The sequence below is a fragment of the Pseudophryne corroboree genome, chromosome 4 (assembly GCF_028390025.1).
Source record: "Pseudophryne corroboree isolate aPseCor3 chromosome 4, aPseCor3.hap2, whole genome shotgun sequence".
Lineage (NCBI taxonomy): Eukaryota > Metazoa > Chordata > Amphibia > Anura > Myobatrachidae > Pseudophryne > Pseudophryne corroboree.
In genome coordinates this window covers 421,523,059-421,549,460 of record NC_086447.1, presented here as the reverse complement: position 1 = coordinate 421,549,460, position 26,402 = coordinate 421,523,059, and the positions used below count along the sequence as shown (strand labels likewise).

General features: G+C 42.9%; 1 protein-coding gene across 9 annotated transcripts in view; it reads right to left on the bottom strand.

Annotated features, from left to right (window-relative positions):
- Positions 1 to 26,402, bottom strand: part of MYO6 (myosin VI) — a 449,562-nt gene that overhangs the window by 348,856 nt on the left and 74,304 nt on the right. Inside the window, exon 1 of one of the 9 annotated variants that reach the window (XM_063916840.1) lies at positions 8,533 to 8,551. The exons of the other annotated variants lie outside the window; for them this stretch is intronic. The gene's annotated coding sequence lies outside the window, so the exon portion shown is untranslated. Of the gene's footprint in view, positions 1 to 8,532; positions 8,552 to 26,402 lie in introns of those variants that run through there. 9 annotated transcript variants of the gene reach the window in all.

Sequence of the window (26,402 nt, the reverse complement as noted above, 5' to 3'; positions counted from 1 at the left end):
TGCCGTGGACAATCCAAACGGCAGCGTCTGAAACTGATAGTGACAGTTCTGTACCACGAACCTGAGGTACCCTTGGTGAGAAGGGCAAATTGGGACATGGAGGTAAGCATCCCTGATGTCCAGGGACACCCTATAGTCCCCTTCTTCCTGGTTTGCTATCACTGCTCTGAGTGACTCCATCTTGATTTGAACCTTTGTATGTAAGTGTTCAAATATTTCAGATTTAGAATAGGTCTCACCGAGCCGTCTGGCTTCAGTACCACAATATAGTGTGGAATAATACCCCTTTCCTTGTTGTAGGAGGGGTACTTTGATTATCACCTGCTGGGAATACAGCTTGTGAATTGTTTCCAATACTGCCTCCCTGTCGGAGGGAGACGTTGGTAAAGCAGACTTCAGGAACCTGCGAGGGGAAGACGTCTCGAATTTCCAATCTGTACCCCTGGGATACTACTTGTAGGCTCCAGGGGTCCACTTGCGAGTGAGCCCACTGCGTGCTGAAACTCTTGAGACGACCCCCCACCGCACCTGAGTCCGCTTGTACGGCCCCAGCGTCATGCTGAGGACTTGGTAGAAGCGGTGGAGGGCTTCTGTTCCTGGGAATGGGCTGCCTGCTGCAGTCTTCTTCCCTTTCCTCTATCCCTGGGCAGATATGACTGGCCTTTTGCCCGCTTGCCCTTATGGGGACGAAAGGACTGAGGCTGAAAAGACGGTGTCTTTTTCTGCTGAGATGTGACTTGGGGTAAAAAAGGTGGATTTTCCAGCTGTTGCCGTGGCCACCAGGTCCGATGGACCGACCCCAAATAACTCCTCCCCTTTATACGGCAATACTTCCATGTGCCGTTTGGAATCTGCATCACCTGACCACTGTCGTGTCCATAAACATCTTCTGGCAGATATGGACATCGCACTTACTCTTGATGCCAGAGTGCAAATATCCCTCTGTGCATCTCGCATATATAGAAATGCATCCTTTAAATGCTCTATAGTCAATAAAATACTGTCCCTGTCAATGGTATCAATATTTTCAGTCAGGGAATCCGACCAAGCCACCCCAGCGCTGCACATCCAGGTTGAGGCGATCGCTGGTCGCAGTATAACACCAGTATGTGTGTATATACTTTTTAGGATATTTTCCAGCCTCCTATCAGCTGGCTCCTTGAGGGCGGTCGTATCTGGAGACGGTAACGCCACTTGTGATAAGCGTGTGAGCGCCTTATCCACCCTAAGGGGTGTTTCCCAACGCGTATACCGCCAATAATTTTCTATCGGGGGAAACCCACGCATCATCACACACTTCATTTAATTTATCTGATTCAGGAAAAACTACAGGTAGTTTTTTCACACCCCACATAATACCCTTTTTTGTGGTACTTGTAGTATCAGAAATATGTAACACCTCCTTCATTGCCCTTAACATGTAACGTGTGGCCCTAAAGGAAAATACGTTTGTTTCTTCACCGTCGACACTGGAGTCAGTGTCCGTGTCTGTGTCGACCGACTGAGGTAAATGGGCATTTTAAAGCCTCCGACGGTGTTTGAGACGCCTGGACAGGTACTAATTTGTTTGCCGGCCGTCTCATGTCGTCAACCGACCTTATCACGTAATTCCCTAAATAAGCCATCCATTCCGGTGTCGACTCCCTAGAGAGTGACATCACCATTACAGGCAATTGCTCCGTCTCCTCACCAACATCGTCCTCATACATGTCGACACACACGTACCGACACACAGCACACACACAGGGAATGCTCTGATAGAGGACAGGACCCCACTAGCCCTTTGGGGAGACAGAGGGGGAGTTTGCCAGCACACACCAAAACGCTATAATTATACAGGGACAACCTTTATATAAGTGTTTTCCCTTATAGCATCTTAATATATAATCATATTGCCAAATAAGTGCCCCCCCTCTCTGTTTTAACCCTGTTTCTGTAGTGCAGTGCAGGGGAGAGCCTGGGAGCCTTCCCACCAGCAGTTCTGTGAGGGAAAATGGCGCTGTGTGCTGAGGAGAATAGGCCCCGCCCCCTTTTCGGCGGGCTTCTTCTCCCGTTTTTCTGACAACCTGGCAGGGGTTAAATACATCCATATAGCCCCAGAGGCTAAATGTGATGTATTTTTAGCCAGTATAGGTACTTTCATTGCTGCCCAGGGCGCCCCCCCCCAGCGCCCTGCACCCTCAGTGACCGTTGGTGTGAAGTGTGCTGAGAGCAATGGCGCACAGCTGCAGTGCTGTGCGCTACCTCATGAAGACTGAGAAGTCTTCAGCCGCCGATTTCTGGACCTCTTCTCTCTTCAGCATCTGCAAGGGGGTCGGCGGCGCGGCTCCGGTGACCCATCCAGGCTGTACCTGTGATCGTCCCTCTGGAGCTAGTGTCCAGTAGCCTAAGAAGCCAATCCATCCTGCACGCAGGTGAGTTCACTTCTTCTCCCCTAAGTCCCTCGTTGCAGTGAGCCTGTTGCCAGCAGGACTCACTGAAAATAAAAAACCTAATAAAACTTTTACTCTAAGCAGCTCTTTAGGAGAGCCACCTAGATTGCACCCTTCTCGGCCGGGCACAAAAACCTAACTGAGGCTTGGAGGAGGGTCATAGGGGGAGGAGCCAGTGCACACCACCTGATCCTAAAGCTTTTACTTTTGTGCCCTGTCTCCTGCGGAGCCGCTATTCCCCATGGTCCTTACGGAGTCCCCAGCATCCACTTAGGACGTTAGAGAAAAAATATTATTATCCTTTATTTATGTGGTGCCACAAGGGATCTGCAGCGCAAATTACACAGTACATAATCAAAAGAGCAAACAAGAAAACAGCACTTACAGTTCAAGACAATATAGTACAGGTATAGAAAACCCGGGGTTAGGTGCCATCAAAGGGAGTATGAAGTATAAGATAGTGTAATACCCCTTTTCCACAGCAAGCATACAACACGGGTTATTGCACATGAACGCGCATAACTCGTGTTGCTGGCTGGTGTAAAAGGGCTGAGTTGGAATAATCCGGGTCGATTGACCTGGTATTCCAACTCAGGTAGCTTGCAGGGTTGGACACGGGTTTAACCTGGTAAGCTGTGCAGTGTAAACGGAAGCGACACGGCTCCCGTTCACACTGTATGGGAGGGCGGTGCTGGGAGATCATGTGATCTCCCAGCGCCGCCCCTGCTGCGTCACCGGCAACGTCACCAACCTGGCAATATGTCGGGTTAGAAACGGCAGATGGAAAGGGGGCTGACGCGGGTCTCAGCCGGGTAGCACCCGTGTCAGGCTCCCGGCTGCGACCTGCGTAATTAGATGGAAAAGGGTTATAAGTAAGAAAAGGAAAGGCACATGAGGAAAGAAGTCACTGCTCTTGCGAGCTTACACTCTAAAAGGTGAAGGGCTAACAGACCGGGGCGACACAGAAGGGGTAGACAGTGAGCATAGACAAGAGGGTTAGAAGGAGAGTTGGCTGGGTTTGGTGAAGAAGTGGGTCTTGAGAGCCCGTTTGAAGTTTTGTAGGCAGGTGGAGAGTCAGATGGGGAGAGGTAGAGCATTCCAGAGATAGGGAGCAGCACGTGCAAAATCTTGCAGGTAGGAGTGGGAGGTGGTAATCAGTTGGCAGGAGAGAAGGCGTGCATTAGCAGAGCAAAGAGGACGGGTGGGAATGTAAAGAGATAATGTCAGATGCGAGAGGGAGAAGAGTGGGTGAGGGCTTTGTAGGTGAGTGTGAGAAGCTTGAATTGGATTCTGAATGGGAAGGGTAGCCAGTGAAGGTCCTGCTAGAGAGGGGATGTGGATGTAGTACATTTGGTAAGGAAGATTATACGGGCAGCAGCAGTGAGGATAGATTGGAGTGGAGAGAGGCATTTTTGAGGGAGGCCATATAGGAGAAGATTGGAGTAGTCCAATCTGGAGATGACCAGTGAGTGGATGAGGGTCTTAGAAGTGTACTGGTTGAGAAAGGGTCTGATCCTGGAGATGTTTTTGAGATGGAAACAGCAGGTTTGTGAGAGGTACTGAATGTGCGGTTTGAAGGAGAGGAAGGAGTCAAGGATTACTCCACGACGTCGGCTAGAGGAGATAGTTGTGCAATCAATGGATAATGAAATTGTGGGAGGTGAGGTTATGTGGGAGGGAGGGAAGATGATCAGCTCAGTCTTACACATGTTAAGTTTAAGAAAGCGCTGGGACATCCAGGAGACTGTTGGAGATATGAGTGAGTAGAGCAGGGGAGAGGTCAGGGGAGGAAAGGTAGATTTGAGTATCGAGATGATATTGTAAGTCAAAAGAGCTAATGAGCTTGCCTAATGAGGATGTGTAGAGAGAGAAAAGGAGAGGCACAAGAACAGAACCTTGGGGGACACCTACTGGTAGAGGAAGTGGGGGGAAGGTGGAGCCATGAGAGGAGACATAGAAGGAATGGTCCGGATGAGGACCATGACTTCCGCTCCAGATACAGGGAAGAAAAATGTGAGAGTTGGTAGGAGGGAAGGAGAAGGGGGGGAGTCAGGAAAATGGAGGAGGGGGGTTCCTCATGTTCTGGTGGGATGATATGTCCTGACGAATGGAGTCAATTTTGAATGTGAAGTAGGTGGCAAAGTCAAGAGCAGAAAGTGAAGAGGGGAGTTGAGGTGGGGGTAGGCAGAGGAGCAAGTTGACAGTGGCAAAGAGGCACCGGGGGTTTGAGGATTGGGAGGAGATTAGGTTTTTGAAGTAAGATTGTTTAGAGAGGGTAAGGGCAGCAAAGTAGGATGAGAGCATACATTTGTAGTGGAGGAAGTCGGCCTTAGAGAGTGATTTCCTCCACTGTCGCTCAGCCGTACGTGAGCATTTTTGCAGATATCTGGTGCATTTGGTGTGCCAGGATTGAGGGGTCAATCTGCGAGGGTGAATAGTGGTTAGTAGGGCGACAGAGTCAAGAGCAGAGGTAAGGGATGCATTGTACTGGGAAGTAGCTTGTTCAGGGCAGGAGAGAGGAGTGAGTCAAACAGGGAGGATAGGGAAGTGGTGTCAATAACCTCAATGTTACACTTTGTGATGGTAGTCTTAGGTGGTAGAGATGGAGAAGCAGACAGAGATAGGTTAAAAGTGAGCAGGTGATGGTCAGAGAGGGAGTTGGAGAAATCAGAAAGATCACAGGGGTGAGTGAAGACCAGATCCAGTGAGCTCCCACTCACATGGGAGGGGGAGGAGGCCCACTGGGAGATACCAAGAGAAGAGGTGAGGTTAAGGAGTTTAGAGGAAGGCGATTTTGTGGGGTTAAATCGATAGGGATATTGAAATCACCCAGGATAATGGAAGGAATGTCAGAAGAGGGTAAGTCAGGAAGCAAAGTTGTCAAGGAATTTGGAGGGCATGCCAGGGGGACGGCAAATGACAGTTACTCGAAGATGAACAGGTTGGAAGAGGTGTATAGCATGGACCTCAAATGTAGAGAATGTAAGGGATGGTTCTGGTGGTATGAGTAGCTAGAGGGTAGTAGGAGCCCAACACCACCACCGTGGCGACCCCCAGGTCGGGGGGTGTGAGAACAAGAGATCACCAGCACAGAGCAGCAGGAGAAACGATGTCAGACGGGGTTATCCAAGTTTCAGTGATGGCTAGGAGATGCAAGGAATTTAAGATAAAAAGGTCATGGGTGGGGACCAGTTTATTACAGACAGATCTGGCATTCCAGAGGGCACAGGAGAGAGGAAGAGAGTCTGAGGGAGTGATGTGAATGAGATTATCAGGGTTGCTGTAGCAGTGAGATGGATTTAGAAGGAAGGGATACAGAGGGTGTAGTGAGTGTGCTGGCTCCTGAGCTAGGAAGGGACACTGCAGCCGTTGAGCAAGGAGGGAGTAAAGTGTGGTATAGAGGTATATGAGGTGAGGTAGAGATAGGATGGAGCAGGTCAGAGTGGCGGATGATTGGGCCCAAGGTAGGGTACAGGTGAGTGAGGCAGTGGGGTGGATGGGAGAGAGGAGGAAATGTAGGAGACCAGGGGAGAAGGATAGAGGAGGGAGCAGGGGACAGAGAAAAGGATAGGACAGACAAGAAGTGTTAGGGGGTGATAGTGACAGGCTAGACATGCTGTAGTGTGGATGAGGTAAATAGTATGATACATTTGGAAATAGGAGTGGTGGTTGTAAGATGAACAGCAGTAGGATTGCAGAAATGCAGGTGAAAGAATAGTGTTGGAAGTGTTCAGTGGCATTAAAATTAGGTTACAGTAGAAAGTTTATGTAGTTGCAGAAATTGACGTTGAAGGAGGTGTTAGAAATGAGAATACATGAGAGGGTTAGCAAAAAGCAAAGGTAATTCAGACTGGATTAGCAAGTGTGTAAAGAAAATGATATAGGTTCAGCATGTGCATGAAGATGTTTGTAAGTAATTGGAGAAATAAAAATTGTAAATGTGTCTAAAACATGGAAATACAGTGCTTATTGTCCAGGTTCCATAGACAGGATTTGTTAGGTGTGATAATCACAATTGTGCCAATGAAGATCTTTGTGATCCTGATTATGGATGGAAACTTAATCTTACATATGTTCCTTTCTGCAAATGGGTTGCTGAGCAGATATGTAGTGTATGGATGGCGGTCATTAGGTCAACACGAGTTAGGTCGACATACATTGGGTCGACCACGTTTGGTCGACATGCATTAGGGCAACATGATCATTAGGTCAACATGTACTAGGTCAACATGGAAAAAGGTCAACATGAGTTTTTCACAATTTTTTTCCATTTTTTAACCTTTTTCATACTTAACGATCCACGTGGACTACAAGCGAGGCACCGTGCCCGAAGCATGGCAAGCGAAGCCATGTGGGGGTCACGGTACACTAATTGGGGTTCCCAGTCACTTTTAGAAGAAAACGACACCAAAAAAAAAAAAAAAAAAAAAGGAGTAAAAAAAAAAACTCGTCGACCTAATGCATGTCGACCAAACGTGGTCGACCCAACGTATGTTGTAATGAACCACACCCGCAGTGTATGGCTGCAGGGGACTGGATGTGGGGCTGTACACTACATACAGTATATCTGCCTAGTTGCAATGGTTTTAAACTGAAAGCACTGGGGGCGCTAATGCTCTTTCTGGCCCAGGGCACCAAAAGTGTCTAATTACGGCTCTGAAGTAAGGTACAAAACAGTGGATAGATACTGAAAATCTTTCTTGACCTATTCTCATGAGTATCTCCAAATCTTGGGGCAGATGTGTTGAACCTGGAGAAGTGATAAAGCAGTGACAAGTGGAATGTGATAATGCACCAGCCAATCAGCTCCTGTCATTTTTCAAACCCGTAATGATTGCCTGGTACATTATCACTTTCCACTTATCACTGCTTTATCACTTCTCCAGGCTTAATACATCTGCCCCTTTGTACATTCCAGCTCTTAAATGTTGGAAAAAGTGAGGATCGTGTAATGAAATATCATCACTGGCATCCCAAATTATACTACATCCTAGGTTCCTAAATGGGATGATAAACAAGCGCTAAAGGCATGGTCTGCAAATGGACCTCTCCAAAATGAACAGCTAAGCTGTTCATCAGGTATGCACAGATATAGTGAAGTATAAGAATAAATTATTAATAAATCGTTACCCACACTTGAAATTTGGTCTTACTTGCAAATTAAACATTATTGGAGTTATGAAGTGGCATTGTTATTCATAGTCATGGTCCAATTAGATTTTTAATAATTTATCAGCAATTTACAATATATTTACTTTGGGAACTCTCTTATTCTACCTTTTAGCATCATCCTCCAAAAATGTTTAATTCCCACCCCCACCTTACTTTGTGCTTTTAAGCTAAACATTGTTTGGCTAGAAAACAAAGCAGTATTTTTGGGGGGTTTTTAAATGTTCATATTTATGGATTATAACTGTGAAATATACAAACATGATAAAGAATATATAAAACCTATATCCTTTTCACAAAGTCAGTAGTTCATAGTTGCCTACCCTCCCTCATTCTGCAGGAGACTCCCTGAAATAGAAGCAATCTCCCTGAATAGTCCAGCAATCTCCCTGATTGCACCTTAACCCCATTATGCAGCTGTTACATTCTTGGGGGGGGGGAGAATTCACAGATACATACATTCAAATGGGATCATCAGTGCCATTTCCCTGCATTGGTTTTAAGGCACAATGATCCCTATGGCTACATGCGTTTTAAATAAGGTTTCTCGTGGACACTTACAGTATGTGGAACCTCTTGTAAAACACAATACACAAATTCTGCAAAATATGAGTCTTTTCTTCAACAAGTAGATCTTACTAACTTTGGGGCTCATTTACATTTGGATATAAGTAATTTTTATGACACACCTCTCCGATGTAGCAGTATGCGCCCGTGCTGATCGGTGTTACTTTCACAATTTCCCTGAAATGCTTTTTCAAAAGTAGGCAAGTATGCAGTAGTTAGAAATATACAGCAGATTCCTTTTTCTGTAAAAAATGCCTTCAATTTCCTGTCTTACATGCATAAAGATCAGAGTGCACACCGTAGGTGATAATAAATAGCCAGCAAACAAATAATATGACTACACTAAGGGGCAGATTCAATTTACCTGTAACGAATTGTCAGCCATGAGCTATTCAATGATGAGTCGCTACCCAAAGCGTTAAGACACAAGGGTGCACTTAATACGGATTTCTCCTCGCAGCCTCAGCAGCTGCAAGGCAAAAAATGAACAGTAAATGCACCATCTGGGACATAATGAGCAGGGCATCCCAAAGATTCTGCCACTTATTGCGGAATCTATGGGTTATTGTGCATTAACCATGGGTTTATCACACACGGAATTTGACTAATCATTTCATATCTCAGGGCTTTAAACAGAGCTTTTCCTTCACGGTAAATACAACAAGTAATTTAATCTGCCCCTTAGTGGCAAACACAGCACATACAAAAACTATTGTAAAATGATCTCATTATATCATACTGTGCAAAAAAATGTCATGCTGACATCTCATGTAGGGAGGCCAATCCTGGGATCCCGAGATTTTGGCCTAAAATTGCTAGTTTTGATTCGTGGGATTGGAACTTCCAATTCCGGGATTTCGGGAATAGTCAGCACATGCGCATTTTTAATGCCAGGCAGTGCTGAGCAAACGCAGCGGAAGACTCAGACGCTACCCGGCTCCTCCTGCCTCTGACTGTGCACAACGTGACATCAAAGGTCACACTGCGCGGCCCAACTCCTGTCGCGTCGCTTACGCCAGTTGCCTGGCGCCAGCTGTGCAAAACCACGAGAGAGGAGGGTAATTCACTGTGGGCAGCGCTGAACTGGGTGGGGGGCGGGCATGACATTTTTTTTTTTCACCAACTCAATCCCGTGTATCCTGGGAATCACGGACATCTTAAATAAAAGTAGAGAATTCCAAAGGTTACATATGGATTGGGTTTTCATTTGAGCATCTGGAATAGTTACATTGATTTAAAACTAGGCGATTGAAAAGATGAAAGGAAATATAATAAGGCATACTTACACTGCCCACAATCTGGATGTTTTATTATTTTAGACAACATTTCTAATTCACCTTTTTCTAAACTGCATGTGTTCTTTCAGATAAACATGTGAAGGCTGTAAATAGACAGACATATTCTCTGGCAGTCTATTGATGAATTCTTAATAAATATACCTGGCGTGAGATCACAGATTGATGGGAAAAGATCTGTCAGCAGACACAGTAATACTGTATATCACGCAGAATGCATTTACCTGCTTACAACACACTAGGAATCTTTCCAATAAAACACAAATTTGCCCCCCCAAAAATTAATAAATTAAATCAATAAATGTTGGTGTAGTCTACCAACAGAGATTTTATTAATATATAGAGATGAATTGAAACAATAGTATTTGCGGGTTATATGATAATTAATTACATACACAGAGAAAAGTGTCGCCATCATAGCAAAACAGATATATATATCTATATCTCAATATATGGGATCCGGTTGGGAACCCACCAGTCGAAATACTGACGGTGGAATCCCGTCATTGCTTGGAATGCCGGCACCGGCATCCTGAATGAGATCACAATCCCGGCGCCAGGATCAAGAACAAGGGAACGCCCGGCTGCTGGACAGGTAAACCACATGGGGGAAGGGGGTTTTAGGATTAGGCTGCAGGGAGGGAGGGTTAAGTTTAGGCACCCTTGTGGAGGGACTAGGGTTAGGCTGGGGGGTGGGGGGGGGCGTTAGGTTCAGGCTGCGTCAAGGGAGGTTTAGGGTTAGCATTAGGGATTGTAACCATCGGGATGCCACGGTCAGTATTCTGCTGTCAGCATCCCGAAAGCTGTAATTTTAGCCCCAAACCCAATATACATATCTAAGCATGCCACTAATTCAAACCAGTGAATATGCAGAAAAGAGCCTTCAAGGTAATTTAGACTAAGGTGGCCAATCCCGGGCCATTTTTTTCAATCCCGGGTATCGGGATTGAAAAATGTCCAATCCCAGGATTCCCGGGATTGGCTAATCTCCTGTGTGGCCCTTCCCAGGATTGGCTAATCTCCTGTTTGGCCCTCCCCGCCCCGTACACATAACTCACCAAACCACACAGGAGGGAGGGAGGTCCACTTCCTCCGGGTGCGGTGGGTGACTGGCGGCTGTCTGCGCACACTTCCTCCGTGTTCGGCGACGTCTGGGCAGTGGGTGACGGGTGGCTGGCTGCGTAGCGTGACCTCTGACTTCACATCACGCTGCACAGGGGGAGCCAGGAGCAGGGAGCCGGGCAGCGTCTAAGCATCCCGAGGACGCTCAATGCTGCCCGACACTGAAAAGATAAGGAGCTTTCTAATCCTGAAATCCCCGGTATTGGAAGCTCTAATCCCAAGATTGAATCCCAGCCAATTTTAGGCCTAAATCCCGGGATCCTGCCGATCCTGATCCTGGGATTGGCCACCCTAATTTAGACTAAGTGCACTCTCTATTACATCTCTATTAATAAGGTCAAAAACCTAATAATTCAGTAATCTGGGTTAATGTGACATCACTGACCCCAATCCTCTTTGTGAATCAACCAATCTTCACAATGCATATATACTCTGCAAAGCTTTTAATCAAACACTGCCTGCATAGTTATACCCATTTCACAATGAGCCTCTAAACAGGATATTGCCGGGCAAGCTGGATTCTGTTTTAATGTGGAAACGTCAACAATGGTTGTGAAAGAAGGTACCCAGGTTATTCTACGAGGGTTATATTAAAAGCTGCTCATTGGCGGATTAGAAGCGATGTCACCAATAAGCCATCCACTTTCCACATGTTTTGCGGAGTAGACATGGGTGTAGTGTGAAAGAAGACCACCTATGAATAACTCAAATCCAACATGTGGTGTTAAATGGGTTTGAGCAGCTGTGACATGGTTTAAACGGGGTTCAGTACCAGAATTTAGTCGTGAAGGTGTTTAAGTGAAGTACCTGCCTCCTTATATGGCATCTTGCAGAGGAGTGCAAGAGCATGATGGACATCAACGGCGGGATGTAATGGAGTCAGAAATCCTGAGGTGCGAGATGCCGGCAATCATTTACAAGGCAAAACCAAGCCTTATAAGTTATTACCCCTTTAAAAAAAACACAGAGCTTGGCCAGCATCCCGCACCTCTGGCGATCTCGGACTCCATTAGAATCTGCCATAATTATAAGCAGACAAGTTCATGTATCATATCATTCAGCTCAAATTGGACCCAGGTCACCTCAGCCTGCCTCACCCAGTTTCATCCCTCAAACTATGGGGTCTATGTACTAAGCCTTGGAGGGAGATAAAGTACCAACCAACTAGCTCCTGACATTTTTCAAACACAGCCTGTAACATGGCAGTTAGTTGGTTGCTACTTTCTCTCTCTCAAAGGTTTAGAATATAGACCCCTGTATTGCTTATCAGCACAGTGGTCCTCCTCAGGCTGGCATAATATATTTTCCACTTTAATCTGTCAAAACAAAGCCAATTAATTTATTTTAAATTTACTTACTTTTTTAAAATCTTTTTAATTATAAAAATAGTTGACAAATACACAAAATCAAGAAATGTATAATGTACATAAGAAAACACAAATGTAATAATAAGCATCTTGTGAGTAGAAATGCCACCCCCAACAAAAAAAATGTCCATCAAACTATGATTTTGTGATTATATTTTCACAAATAGGAGAAACAAAATAAAACAAATACATAAAAAAAAATACAGTAAAGGTGAGGGGGAGAAAAAAATAATCGTTATTGTAGACTTACCGTTGATAAAGCTATTTCTCCTAAGTCCACAGGATCCACAGGATAACATTGGGATATGAAATAGCGACAGCGGATTGGCACCAAACTATCAAAGCTTTCGGCATCCCAGAATGCAACGGGCCCGTCCTTATATCCCTGCCTCCTGGCTCAAGCAATTCAGTTGTTTTCCAAAGCTCAAGGCAGGAGCATCATAGAGAGCCCTAATCAGGAGAGAAGAACACACATGCACACCCTCCGTACAAGAAGGAAGAGGTTAGTGAGTTAAAGGATCCTCAAATCAGGAGCATCAGGGTGGGATCCCTACGGATCCTGTGGACTTATAGAGTTATCAACGGTAAGTCTACCATAATGATTATTTCTCCTGCAGGGTCCACAGGTTATCCACAGGATAACACTGGAATGTCCCAAAGCAACTTAGTCGTGGGGACGCTCCTGATTGGACAGGAGAATCCTTCGCCCGAATTCAGCGTACTGAGAGGCAAAGATATCAAAGACATAATGTCTAATGAATGTGTTAATGTGGCTGCCTTACATATCTGTTCTGCTGAAGCACCAGGTTGTACTGCCCATGACGGACCTACCTTACGAGCAGAGACAATAGCCGGAACAGGGAGATCAACTTGAGAATATGCTTCTGAAATCGTAATTCGAAGTCACCTCGCCAGTGTCTGCTTGTCAGCAGGCCATCCACTCTTGTGAAATCCGTAGAGAATGGAGAGTGTCTTTTTCTGATGGCACTGGTACGATCCACGTAGGATCTTAAAGCACACACTATGTCCAACGATGCATCTCCCGCAGAAAGGTCCGGCCCTTGAAAGGCCGAGACTACAAGTTCTTCATTAAGGTGGAATTCAGACACCACCTTAGGAAGATACCCAGATTTGGTTCTAAGAACCGCTCTACCTGGATAAAAAAAAAAAAAAAAAAAAATCAGAAAAGGAGGACGACACAACAATGCCCCTAAATCTGAAACTCTTCTAGCTGAAACAATAGCCAGTAGAAAGAGAACTTTAGCTGTCAACCATTTAAAATCAACTCGTTTTAGTGGTTCACATGGGGCAAATTGAAGGGCCTTTAGGACTAAACTTAAAGTCCCAAGGCACTGTAGGAGGAACAAAAAGAGGTTGAATGTGCAGCATTCCCTGGAAAAAAGTGCGCACATCCTGTAAATTAGCAATTTTCTTGCAGAACCACACAGTCCATGCTGACACTTGCACTCACAAGGAAGCCACCCTTAGACCTTTGTCCATTCCTAACTGAAGGAATGCTAAGACTCTGGAAACTCTGAAATACCTAGGATCAAATTTCCAGTCACTGCACCATAGAATATAGGCTTGCCATATTCGGTGATAAATGCGAGCTGAGGAAGGTTTCCTTGCTCTGAGCATTGTTTAAATTACCTGTTGTGAGCATCCTCTTGCTTTCAGGTTGGAAGTCTCAAGAGCCACGCCATCAAAGACAGTCAATCCAGGTGCTTGTGATAGCAAGGACCTTAAGACAGTAGATCTGGACATTGAGGTGATACGAATGGAGAATCCATCGACAGCCTCTGCAGATCTGTGTACCAATGTTTTCTGGGCCAAGCCGGAGCTATTAGTATCACGCCGCCCCTTCCTTGTTTTGCCTTTCGCCTCACCCTAGGTAACAGGATGATTGGTGGAAACACATAGGCCCGACGAAAGTCCCATCTCACTGACAGGGCATCCACAAAGATCGCATTGGGATCCTTTGTAATTGACTCCTATGCAGAAACTTTGTTGTTCTGACAGAACGCTATGATATCTATCTCCGGTAACCCCCAGTTGTCTACCAGAATTTGGAAGACCTCGAGGTGTAAAGCCCATTCGTTTGCATGAATTGGGTGTCGACTGAGAAAATCCGCTTCCCAGTTTAGGACTCCCGGAATGAACACTGCAGAAAAGGCTGGATGATGAAGTTCTGCTCTCTTTAACGTGTGACTTACCTCCTTCATTGCGTTTTGGCTGCGAGTTCCTCCCTGATGGTTGAGGTACGCTACTGCCATTGCATTGTCCGAGCGGATTTGGACTGGTTTTCCCTGAAGGATGTTCTTTGCCTGAATAAGTGCCATATATATGGCCCGAAGTTCCAATATAGTTATTGGCAGGCAACTTTCTTCCTTGGTCCACTGCCCCTGGAATCAACTCCTTTCTGACACCGCTCCCCAGTCCTGAAGGTTGGCATCTGTTGTCAGAATTTCCCAATCGGATATCCAAAAGGGTCTTCCTTTGTCTAGATGGGACGTTTGCAGCCACCAGGCTAATAACCTCCTTACTTCCAGTGTTTTTATTGTCTGATGAAAATCATTCCATGTGGAAAGGATAAGACGTTGCAGAGGCCTCGAGTGGAACGGAGCATACTCCACCATGTGGAATGTCAACACCATCAAACCCATTACACGCATTGATGCATGAATGGATACCTTTTGACTGTGTAGCAGCTCCTGAATCCTTGACTGAATTTTGGATATTTTGCTCAGAGGTAAAATTAGTCTCTGAAGACTCGAATCCAACACAGCTCCCAAGTGACTCATCCATTGTGACGGAACCAGGGACGACTTTGCCCAATTTATGAGCCAACCGTGTCTCTGCAAACAAGATATTGTCTGCCGCAGATGACACTAAAGAAATTCCTGAGATTGTGCCAGGATTAATAAATTGTCGAGGTATGGAAAAATCCTTATCCCCTGCTGACGGAGAAAACATGCCATTACCACCATAACTTTGGTGAACAGTCTGGGAGCTGTAGCCAGTCCAAATGGTAGGGCCTGAAACTGAAAATGTTGCTGGAGGATAGCAAACCTGAGATAGCGCTGATGGGACAGTGCTATAGGAACATGAAGGTAAGCATCCTGGATATCCAGGGATACCATAAAATTTTCCGGATCCATGGCCAAAATAATGGAACGTAAAGTCTCCATATGAAACCGAGGCACCCAAATGTACTTGTTTAGCACTTTGAGATGGAGTATGGCCCGGAACTACCCATTTGACTTGATGTGTGCAATATGGGATTTTTGCTCTCTAGATGCCATTGAAAGGTCATCCTCCAATGCATCAGCCCAGGCGGACACTGCTGTTGCCATCCAAGACGGAGCTATGGCTGGTCTTATGATTGCCCCAAACAAGGAGAAAGTGTTTTTTTAGAAAACCATCTATTTTTCTATCATTGACATCATTTAATGATGTTGAAGGTAGAGGTAATGTAGATTTTCGCACCAATCGGATGACATGCATATCTACTTTGGGAGCCACCTCCCTTTTTAAACAGTCCCCAGCCAGAAGAGGATAATGGGAATTACATTTACTTGGAATTCTAAACTTCTTATAGGGTCAAACCCAAGCCTCTTGCATAATTTTCGTCAGCTGTTCTGACCCAGGAAACTCAGTCCTAAAAATGTTGGGACATTTAAACACAGGTGCCTCCACTAAGGACAGAATGGCTTTCATAGCACTATTAGCACAGGAATGTCCACTGAGCGGAGGCCTCTCTCCTCGTCTCTGTATGCAGACCCGGAGTGCGATGAGTCCTCATTCTCCGACGAGTCCTCATCTGAAACATGTGTAGACTGTGAAGATGTTGTTTCATGTCTATGTGGTTTACTTACCACCGGCCTTTCAGCCTGTTTCTGTTGAGAGGCTGCCGATTCCTGTACTGGATGTGATAACCCCCAGGTGGAATGTTGCATGTAAGGGTTAATAGGGTAACCTATCCCTGGTAAAGGAGCTGGCATTATCCGCACATGACATATACCCGACCCAGAGAAGAGCTACTTCAGATCTCACAAGGGAGTTGTCTTTGGTAAGAGGAGTACCAGGGGTCCCACGTTGTCTGAAATTTAAGTACAGAGTCATGGTGTAAAGCGGTGATATATTCCATTGACGCAATAAACTGCATCTTATTGATTAAAGCCTGCATTGGAGGACCATTGGCCTGCTTCTAATTTGTGGCAAGCAGAAGCTTAGCTGCATAATAAATGTTTTTATTTTGCGGATTAGTGAAGGATCTAAGAGGTTTGCATAGCAATGCAAGAAGTGGGTCCTGGGGAGGAGAGATAAGGTCACGTTATTGATCAAATAGAAAACCTAGTATTTAGAGATCACTGGACAATCCCACCATGTATCCATGTAGGTCTCCCATTCCCCCTTTAGTACAGTGACCAACATCGGCACTGAAGAAGGTTGCGTCTGTCTAGAATGCACCAGTCGCTCCAATTTATCCCAGAGGTTCTCAGTGGGGTTAAGATTTGTACTCTAAGCGGGCCAGTCCATCCGGAGTAACACATTTTCTGTATAGCAGTCCAGTGTCGCCCTGGAAACAGGACATCTCAGCCTACAATGCTCCCCTTTTCAAACTTGGTTAGCTCCTGCCATCAAGCCATTTCATTAGCAAACTATCTTAATCAGTGTCTCTCTACCTGTTTTATACTATTCCTTCACTAACACGTATCTGCTGCAGAAGCACACATAGGATTAATGTTTACTTTAGACACCCGCTGCCAATCTGCCCAATCCTTGTCCTCTAAACTAACTCCCAAGTTCCACTCCCAATCCTGCTCAAAGGATTTCTTAAACTCAGGAGATGGAGTGGCTAGCATTGAGTAAAGGAATGAAATAGTACCTTTATGGCTGGGTTCATATATACAACAAAGTTTGAATGAGGTGTGAGGCTTACTAAGGAACTTTATAGTATGCAAACCAGTGTCCAGGTTGTTGCATAAATCTTCAAAAGTTTGGGGTGCAAAGTCACCTTAAATATGCAAGATTCTACTAATTCCAAAAACCAAGGGCCGCATATAGAAGGGAAACAGGGAAGAAAGCTTACAGGTCGTTCACCCAACAGGTCATTCTCAAGAAGCACCAGCTTTTTACTTCCTTCTACTGTGTGCCAAAACACAATATGCCTCAGAGGTGCTGCATGAAAATATTGTTCAAAGATGGGCAATTTTAAGCCACTGTTAACTGTAGATTTTGCTAAGCATTCTATGATGTTTGGGGCTTTTTACTGGACCACACAAATGAGCTCCGCAGCTACAGGACTTTACGTAGATAAGACAAAGATGCCTTTATAGGGATCTTCTGGAGGAGGTACAGTAACCTGGATAAAATGATCTGTCCCAAGAAATACAGAGGCGGCCCACTTCATGATATCTTTTTTGAATGACTGAAGTAGGGGGGATATAATTAGCTTGATATAATGAATCTTTGCTTTTGAATCAATATGTATGCCCAGGTATTTGAAAAAGTTTGGATGTCAAATGTAATCAAAGTCAAGCTCTATAGCTTCCTTGTGGCAGGGGGAACATTAAAAGCCATAGCATCTAATTTAGTGCTGTTTACTTTATCCCCCGTGCAGTCCCCGTTGGCGAGCAATTCTGACTGCAAGTTAGGGAGAGAAGTCAAGGAAGATGACAATGTTAACAGCACATCATCTGCAAACACTGATAATTTGCATTACGAACCTTGTACAGAGACACCTTTAATATCAGGGTTATCCTGGATTTTGGCTGCCAACGGTTTAATACATAGGGCATAAAGCAAAAGCGATAAAGGTCAGTCCTGTTGGGTTCCATTACATAGATTAAAGTGTAGAGGACAGCCCATTGGTTGAGACTATGGCCGCTGGACCTCAGTATAAGGCCTTAAGTACTAAAAGGAAGCCCTTCACGAAAGGCATATGTTTGTAAGGTCTGAAACATAAAAGGCCATGACAAGCGGTCAAAGGCCTTTTCTGCATCAAGGAATAACAGTATCACTGGCAATTTATCATCTACTTTCTCTTTTACATGACCAGCCATACTTCAATCATCTCCCAGTCAGGCTGCAGAGAAAATAAAACTCCCGGGTTATTTCCACAGTAGAGTAGGCAGTCTATGGACTGGATGACAGGATCTGCAGTGAGTCCCATCATCAGCGCCCCAATGCCATGAATCTCAGCAGTGTGCAGTGGACTCAGGGCAGCAGTGATGAGCAGAACCATGGCCCCTGCACCTGCCCCCCAGTGTCTCCCAGCAGGCCTTTTCAAAATGTGGCAGTGAGCAGGGAAATGCAGGGGACATTTCCAAAGTACGTCCAAATTAGTGATGCGACTAAAATACCTTCCTACGTTTCAAAGTGATACAACAAAAGAAGCAGGGTTGTTATTGGACCTTTAGAACCAAGAGGAAAACCACATGACACATCAATAGGACATGTTTTATCAGCTTTAATATGACATCACCAAAGAAGATTATTTGTACCTAAACGATGTCCACTAGGTCCTTGTGCAATGACAGACTCCATGCTCCAGGATATTTAAAAAAAAAAAAAAAGTTGACGCGATCGTTTAGGTAGAAATAGCAAGACTACATGTAGAATGCAAAAATAGAAATCTACCATAGCACCCAGGCACTGGACAGTATCTGGCTTTGTTACCATACTGCAGACATTGAGCACTACATTACAGGGACTACTACTTGCAGTACATGCAACAGGCTCCCATAGCATCAAAATGGAAACTACTTTACACAAAGAGACAATTGCTGTTAGTAAATGACTGCTGTGCCTTTGCTCCTCTTAATCCATTTTTTAGCAGTAATCTTTTGCATGATGTACTGTATATGTCTAGAGTTTTGTAATAGAATGTAAACCAATGCACAGTAGCAGAAATATTGTAGCATTTCCAACAAAGCTCCTCTGCTCACATTTTCAGTTTTTGGCAGCTCAATATTTTTTATCTAATAGTGCGCGGCTGTAATTCTACTGTATAATTGGGCAGCTAATTACATGCCAGAGCTTCCACAGCTTTCTTGCTGTTTATTGCAGTAATATGAGATTGTAAAAACTAAAACAAAAAAATATATATTCCAGCAGAAAGAATATTTTCATTACATCCACAGAAGCGTTTTCACTTTATTTCACGGTATTGTTTTCCTGCACGGCTTATTTTGTTTACAGCTCAAGCAGGTAAAAAAGGAAATGACAGACACCTGCTCCTGCAGGTTATGCTGCACACCTGAATGCGAGCTATACAGCAGCGCTGCATGGGTAATCTAAAGGTGCATACACATGGTGAGATTTTGGCTATCTTCGATTTTGACTATGCGATATGGACTAGATGCGATATTGGCTATGTGCGATTTTGACTATACTTTGAACAAGATAGTCAAAATTGACTTGCTTGTAAGGTCTATCAAACCTTGCGATACCGACCCCATGGGACCATGCATCAGGATCGCAAGGAGGCTAACACCTTGCGATTTGCACTAACTTTTCTTGCAATTTTGACTATACAGTCAAAATCGCAAGGTAATATTGCACCATGTGCACACACCTTTAGAGTAAAAGTGATCCCAACGAGTAAAAACTTTGCTAGTTGAGGGTTGAGATTAACCCATGAATATCCTTGTAAGTAAATAATGTGATTAAATACAGTATTTTGTAAAAAGAAAAAACTATTTTGAAAACACAATATTAAGCAGCAAACATATAGAGCCATTCTGCATAAAACATAAAAAAAAAAAAAAAAAGAATAAGAATACATAACCACTGGCACCAATAAATTGTTTTCAAAAAGGCTTTAACAGCAATACATGGATAGAATCCTGACTTAATTGTGTCTACCTTCCACAATAAAATATTTTTTATGTTACAATATAGCTATACCGAAGTACTATAATGTGTTTTTTCCTAATTACTGCAGACCACTGTTTTTTTTAATATTAACAATGAGAGATTACCAAAGTCACCATTAATCAAAGCATCCATGACAGTACCTGCTGTATTATCTACGTGGACATTTTTTCACTCTGGAACCAAAGCAGAAAGTTGTATACAGTATGTATTTACTTTACAGCATTTGTGTAATGTAGTACTAGGGAGGACTGAAGGTAAAGTATAGTGCTAGCTGACTGCTTACTTACCCCTTTTCCACTAGATCAAAAAACACGGCTAAATGCACAGGGGCGCGCATTTACCCGTGTTTTTTGCAAGTGGAAAAGGGTCCCCCCGCAAAAACCCGGATCAAGTGTAGAGTAAACGGAAGCCATGTCGATGCAACACGGCTCCCGTTTACAATGTATGGAAGGGCGGCGCTGGGAGATCATGTGATCTCCCAGCACCGCCCCTGCCGCGTCACTAGAAGCGTCATCAACCCGGCAATATGCCGAGTTGGTGACTGCTGATGGGAAAGGGGCTGAGCACGGGACGCAGCCAGGTAGCTCCCGTGTCAGGCTCCCGGCTACGACCCGTGCTCGTAAGTGGAAAAGGGGTAATCCGCATGATGGTAAATACAATCCCAGAAAATCAGGGTTCTACTGTGGTGGGTCTGGTGATTACATAATCTTACAAATCAAAGTTATCCAGACCTAATGGTACAGCAGCATACGGTTTTCCATTCTATATATGGGTATTTATATAACTAATGTGACCAGCAGGTGGTTATAATATGAGCTTTGTTGAGCTCTTTTAGAACTTCAAGGGACATGAAAGTCCTCAAACACATATATCTAACAATTACAGATGGAATATGAATGAATGAGCCAATAAAGTTTACAGAGCATTGTTTCTGCAATGTTTTCTTCTAGAAAATGGGTATTCAACATGCGGCCGTCCATGGTTTCAGTAAGAACCACTTACAAACCAGTAATACAAGTAACAAAATAAATACCGTAGTGAAAGACACTACAGCAGATGTCCACAAACCTGAAGCTGTGACTCATGACTGTGCTACCCAAGTAAAACTATGAATTTACATTAACTACAATAAAAGCCACTGCCACACCCAAAAGGACACGTATAACCTTCAACAGAAAGGTGTAGTCATAATTGCAACACAGCGAAGTGTTAAGCCGTGACATTGCTGAAGTATTTAAAGTGGATATACTTACCCATGCCAAATACACAGTGCAGCAGACTGGTGCATTTGTGTAATCTCTGTAGAGCTGTTTAAACAACGCAGTTGCTCCATCCAGTCACTCGCTTTTGTTTGCAATTAATGTTGCAGCTAAATATTGGTCCACATTACATCATCAAATGTTGATTCAGTAACACTGAACACAATATAAATCAAAGTGTGTGAGATATTGGTCTAAATCCAGAACAAAATCTGATTAATTTATGTTTAAAAATCTGTCCAGCAAGCATTATGGATAGAAGCCATTGCTTAGGAGGGTGAACCGTCTCTACCGCACATCAATCTTGAATAGAGGAAAGGCAAACCGAATAATTTCCTATCTTGGCAGGTAGCATAAATACTCTGTACAGACATCAGATTGGTGGATTATTAGAGGGCAGAACCAATGATGTGACAACAAACTGTCATGCAATGCTTTGTAGTTGAAGTGCTTCTTTGATGGGACACTTTTATACTGTACATCCATTCTGAAAATGTTGTATGTCCAACAAAACGTGTATCTATAAACATCCATTAAAGATGGTCTCCTCGCCATTGCTGGACTACGTCTACCAGCAGTGGCAAGCAAAGTAATCAGGTCTTTTCTGCCAGACTGCAGATACAGGAAAACTAGATCCAATTGTCAGTATCCATACACACACAGACACACACAGCGCTATCACAGTCAATATCATCCAGTTGAGCTAATATATTATAAGACATGTTCATAAATAGTAGATAACACATACAGGGTCCAAACTGACAAAATACACCAACATGTGTAGGTATCTTAATCAGGAAGCAACTGCAAAGACAAAAAATAAATAACCTCCCTCTAACTCAACCTATAACCGCACATTGTCTGCAATACTACATATACATTTGGTATATCTAGAAGTCAGATAATCTTATTAAAACATGCAACATATTAAATAATTGCTCTATTATATGCAATTAAGCTTTACTGAAACTAAAGTGTTTTTTCTTCTTCTTTGTTAAGTAATCCTGTAAACTGCATTTAATAGAATTTATGTATCCCAATATTATATCAAAATAAATCACTGTCTGTCCTGAATAAACTAATATTAATTAGATCATGTAAAACCATATTTCTAGTGAACACAACACTTCATAAATACATGAAAACGGGTCTAGTCATTGAGACACAACAGAAGATAAATGCAGGAAATATTAAAAATTTTTCCCATTCAGAACTAAAGATGTAGGATGTGGTCTTCAGCAGGAATTACTAAATCACACTTTAATAACAATGAGCATATATTTTACAGAGCTGCAGTAAAAAGTCAGCCATTACTACTTGCTTTAGATATGAAATAGCCCATTATGGAGTTATGTTGTAATGCAACCCAGGACATTTCTCTCGAAAAAGAACTATTTCATATCTTTCTAATTAGCCTATCCAGAATGGCAAAATAGGATTACAAATCAATTTGCATTTTTGTGACAGATAGTTGCATATGTTATGAATAACATATATATTGCATATGAAGTTGCATATGGGGAACATTTGGCCATGGGATTGTAGGTGAGCTGTTCCCAATTGTAGTCCACGTAGATCGTAAAGTATGAAAAAGTTCAAAAAAAAAATGTATAAAAATTGTTAAAAACTCTTGTCGACCTTTTGTCATTTAAACCTAGTAACCATGTCGACCAATAGTGGTCGACCTAATGCATGTCAACCTAAGTGTGGATACTATGTTGAAAGGCCTGTACATACTGTTTGGCTACAAACTTGTGTTTGTTATGTTAAAACTATGAAAAGCTACACAGCCCAAAACTGAAGTGACAGAATTAATGGACATCATCATTACAAATAAGTGTGCCCATTCTGTTCTAAACCTGGGCTTTCTTCTGTAATTTATGTATAAGGTTAAAAAAAAAAAAAAAAAGAAGAAAGAAAATCATCTATCAGTTATTCAAAGGTTAACAAATCCTGGCTTTAACATAACTATTGGGTGGAAAAAAAAGGTAAAGTCACCGTTTTGTAAACTTTAGATTGCAGCCGTTATACTTGTATTCTTAGTAAATGTTCTGGACCTTAATTAGGGCTAGGATTAAATCCATCTTGAAGGTGATATTTCGGCAGAACCAAACAGCCTCTCATATGAGCCAAATGTAAAACAAAACAATAAAAAAATGCTGCTTTATTTTTCCCTGCTAAATCACTGAAACATCTGCAGTCTTGGCATCCTAGAGGCGGTAAACTTTTGGTCTTATGTCTAAACGTTATAAAGTAGAACACTCTAAGCTTCTTTACTAAAGCTGGGTATACAGTGAGCGAGATGTCAACTAATCAGATCAGACCAACATATTGCTCACAACGGCACATATCGGGCAGTGTTTATGTCCAATATGCGGGTGCCCATCAGGTTTGATGTGCTGCACATTAACATCGCTCAGAGTATACTCAGGTTCAGACATGTCGGCCCCTCGCTGAATATGAATCGCTTGAGTGGGTACCCAGCTTTACAGCGCATGCTGCAGCACAATACAAGTTACCATACTTGTAAGGATGTGAAAAAAAAACATCTAATCTGGCCATGCCCTATTATGCTTACAAACTACTAATACCCCTTTGCATATTAGGCCTGGGAAACACATGTCTACATCCCTGGTCTGTCAACCCGAGTCTCACACTTAGACCCCCATTAATAGAACAAAATTCTTGTAAGTTAAGGTTTGACCCAGGTCATGCCTCAAAGGTGTGGATTGGTTGGAACAGTGGTTCTTGGAGATTATATCTCCACTGTGTCGCCCAAACTGCATCTTTTAAGCATAGGGGTATATTCAATTGATGTCAGATCCTCCGACATTTGGCCGTTCACGACAATGCCAATCCGACTTTTAGTAAAGTTGGATTGACATTGTTGGAAATGGGGCCAAAACCTGTCGGATTTGGCCGCCGCTACCGACAAGACACGTGGATCTATGGCTATTCCGCAGATCCACGTGTTTTCCGACCTGAAAAAAGTCGGAAACTGACGGCTGTTTCTGACAAGAATTGGATACACCCCATAGCACTGGTCATCATGACCCAAGTTATGCCATTCACACTACAGACCCAGGAATATCTCTGGTACTGAGCAGTGTCACAGACGCGGGACTCCGACCCATGCCGGTTCTGCTCACACATATCTGAGACCAGGGTCGATGCGCATGCACCGGCAAAAACCTGGGTATTGTGGCTGTGTGTGAAATGTGTATACATCTCTCTTATTTGATAAATTAAAAATAACAGTATATGAGCTTTTATAAAAAATGCTAAATACAAATCACTTTTTATAGCCCACATTATAGAACACACCATTTAACCATAACTTTACATATAATATTTTAGAATGTATGATAACATTCTGTACTGTAGCAAAAAAAAGTGGGGAGGAGGGTGAAGAGGAGACACCCAATTAGCCATCATGTCTCATATGTGCATGTCAAATCCAGGCATAGAAAAGTACATATTAATGACAGAAACATATTTTCATATGTTTCAAAGCGTATGATCCTCAGGTCCCGAGAGGCTGGATAACTGACACATTCCTTGTTAAGACAGAAAAAGGTCTTTTATTTACATTAATAATGAGATCTTCAGTCAGCTGTGATTAATGGTTAGGAAGGGACTTTTGGATTATTGATAACTCTAGTGACTTCATTTTTCTCCTGTCTCCATAATGTTATTTATAGCTATCACTGGAGAATTAATAACAGATTTTATTATTATGTTTCCCCATTCCTTTCCAAATAATAAAAGTACCTAGAAATACACTCGGCATTATACCGTTTTATAACTGGATGTACTATATACACAATAGTTTTCCCAAGTAACTATTAGTATAAGAGTAGATATTTGGGTAGAATGTAGAGGAATATAATGATAAGGGGTATGTAGTAATGTGACCGGCGATCACAACACCTCCATCTACATCCTGCCCCCTCAGTATTCAGACAGTCGCAAGGGGCTTGTTGAACTCAAATTGAATTTAATGGAAAAGCAAAGCCTTGCATTACAGGACTCTATTAAATGCAATGTATAACACAGTGGTTCTCAAACTGGGTGCAGTGGCATCCTGGGGTACCTCGGGGCACTTGTAGGGGTTGCTTGGATTGGTGGTCAAGGATGTAATGTAATAAGCAAAACCAGTGTTGGTGGCTGCCAGTCATAAAATATGTGGATAAACCGAAGCAAATCTCATCCCTCACCACAAAAGGACGACATATAAACACAATTTAATATTTATTTCTACATTTCTCAATAAGAAACTTTTGGCCTAGAGGTGCCGTGAAAAATCCATTTGATCCTTTTATATGATGCCACTGTCAATGATAGATATTTCAGGTTTAAATATCTATCCTTGACAGTGGCTTTACATGAAAAGGATACAATGGATAGATGCTGACAAATATACTGCTGACAAATATGGGGAGCCGTGAAAAAAATTCTGATACTCTAGGGTGCCGTGATTCAAAAAAGTTTGGTATCCACTGGTATAACATACTATACGGAAAAATAGAAGTTTGTAATACATAATAGTGATTTTTCAAGGCCAGCACTATGTTCTAGATTTGTTCATAACATTTCCCATAAAAAGTACTCTGGTTCCATGACCCACCAATAAGAATAATTATTTGGGCTTATCAGCCTGTAGAATTTTCAATACGAGCTGCTCAGATTAAAAGTGGATCATGCATATTTGGAACTGCTCTAAATTAATATGTGATCTTATCTATGTGCCTCATGGTTAAAGAGACAAAAACAGGTAAAACAAGTCTACAGGTGGGGAAAAAAACCCTCTAGCCTTTCTTTGCATGTTAAAAGTTGACGTATCCCAGTGAATAGATGGAAATACAAAACAGAGCGAAACAGACATGATGGCAGAATAAACCAAATGGGTCTATCTAGTCTCCTCTACATATCTACACAGCCTATATTATTTTTTATGTAAATAGCACCATTAATTACAAAGCACTTCACAGAGAATAATCGTCATTTGCATCAGTCCCTGCCCTGTGGCTGAACTTGTGAGTGATAGGACCAGGGGTATGTATGTATGTATGTATGTATGTATGTATGTATGTATGTATGTATGTATGTATGTATGTATACATACACACATACATACATACATACACTGCTCAAAAAAATAAAGGGAACACTTAAACAACACATCCTAGATCTGAATGAATGAAATATTCTTATTAAATACTTTGTTCTTTACATAGTTGAATGTGCTGACAACAAAATCACACAAAAATTATCAATGGAAATCAAATGTATTAACCCATGGAGGTCTGG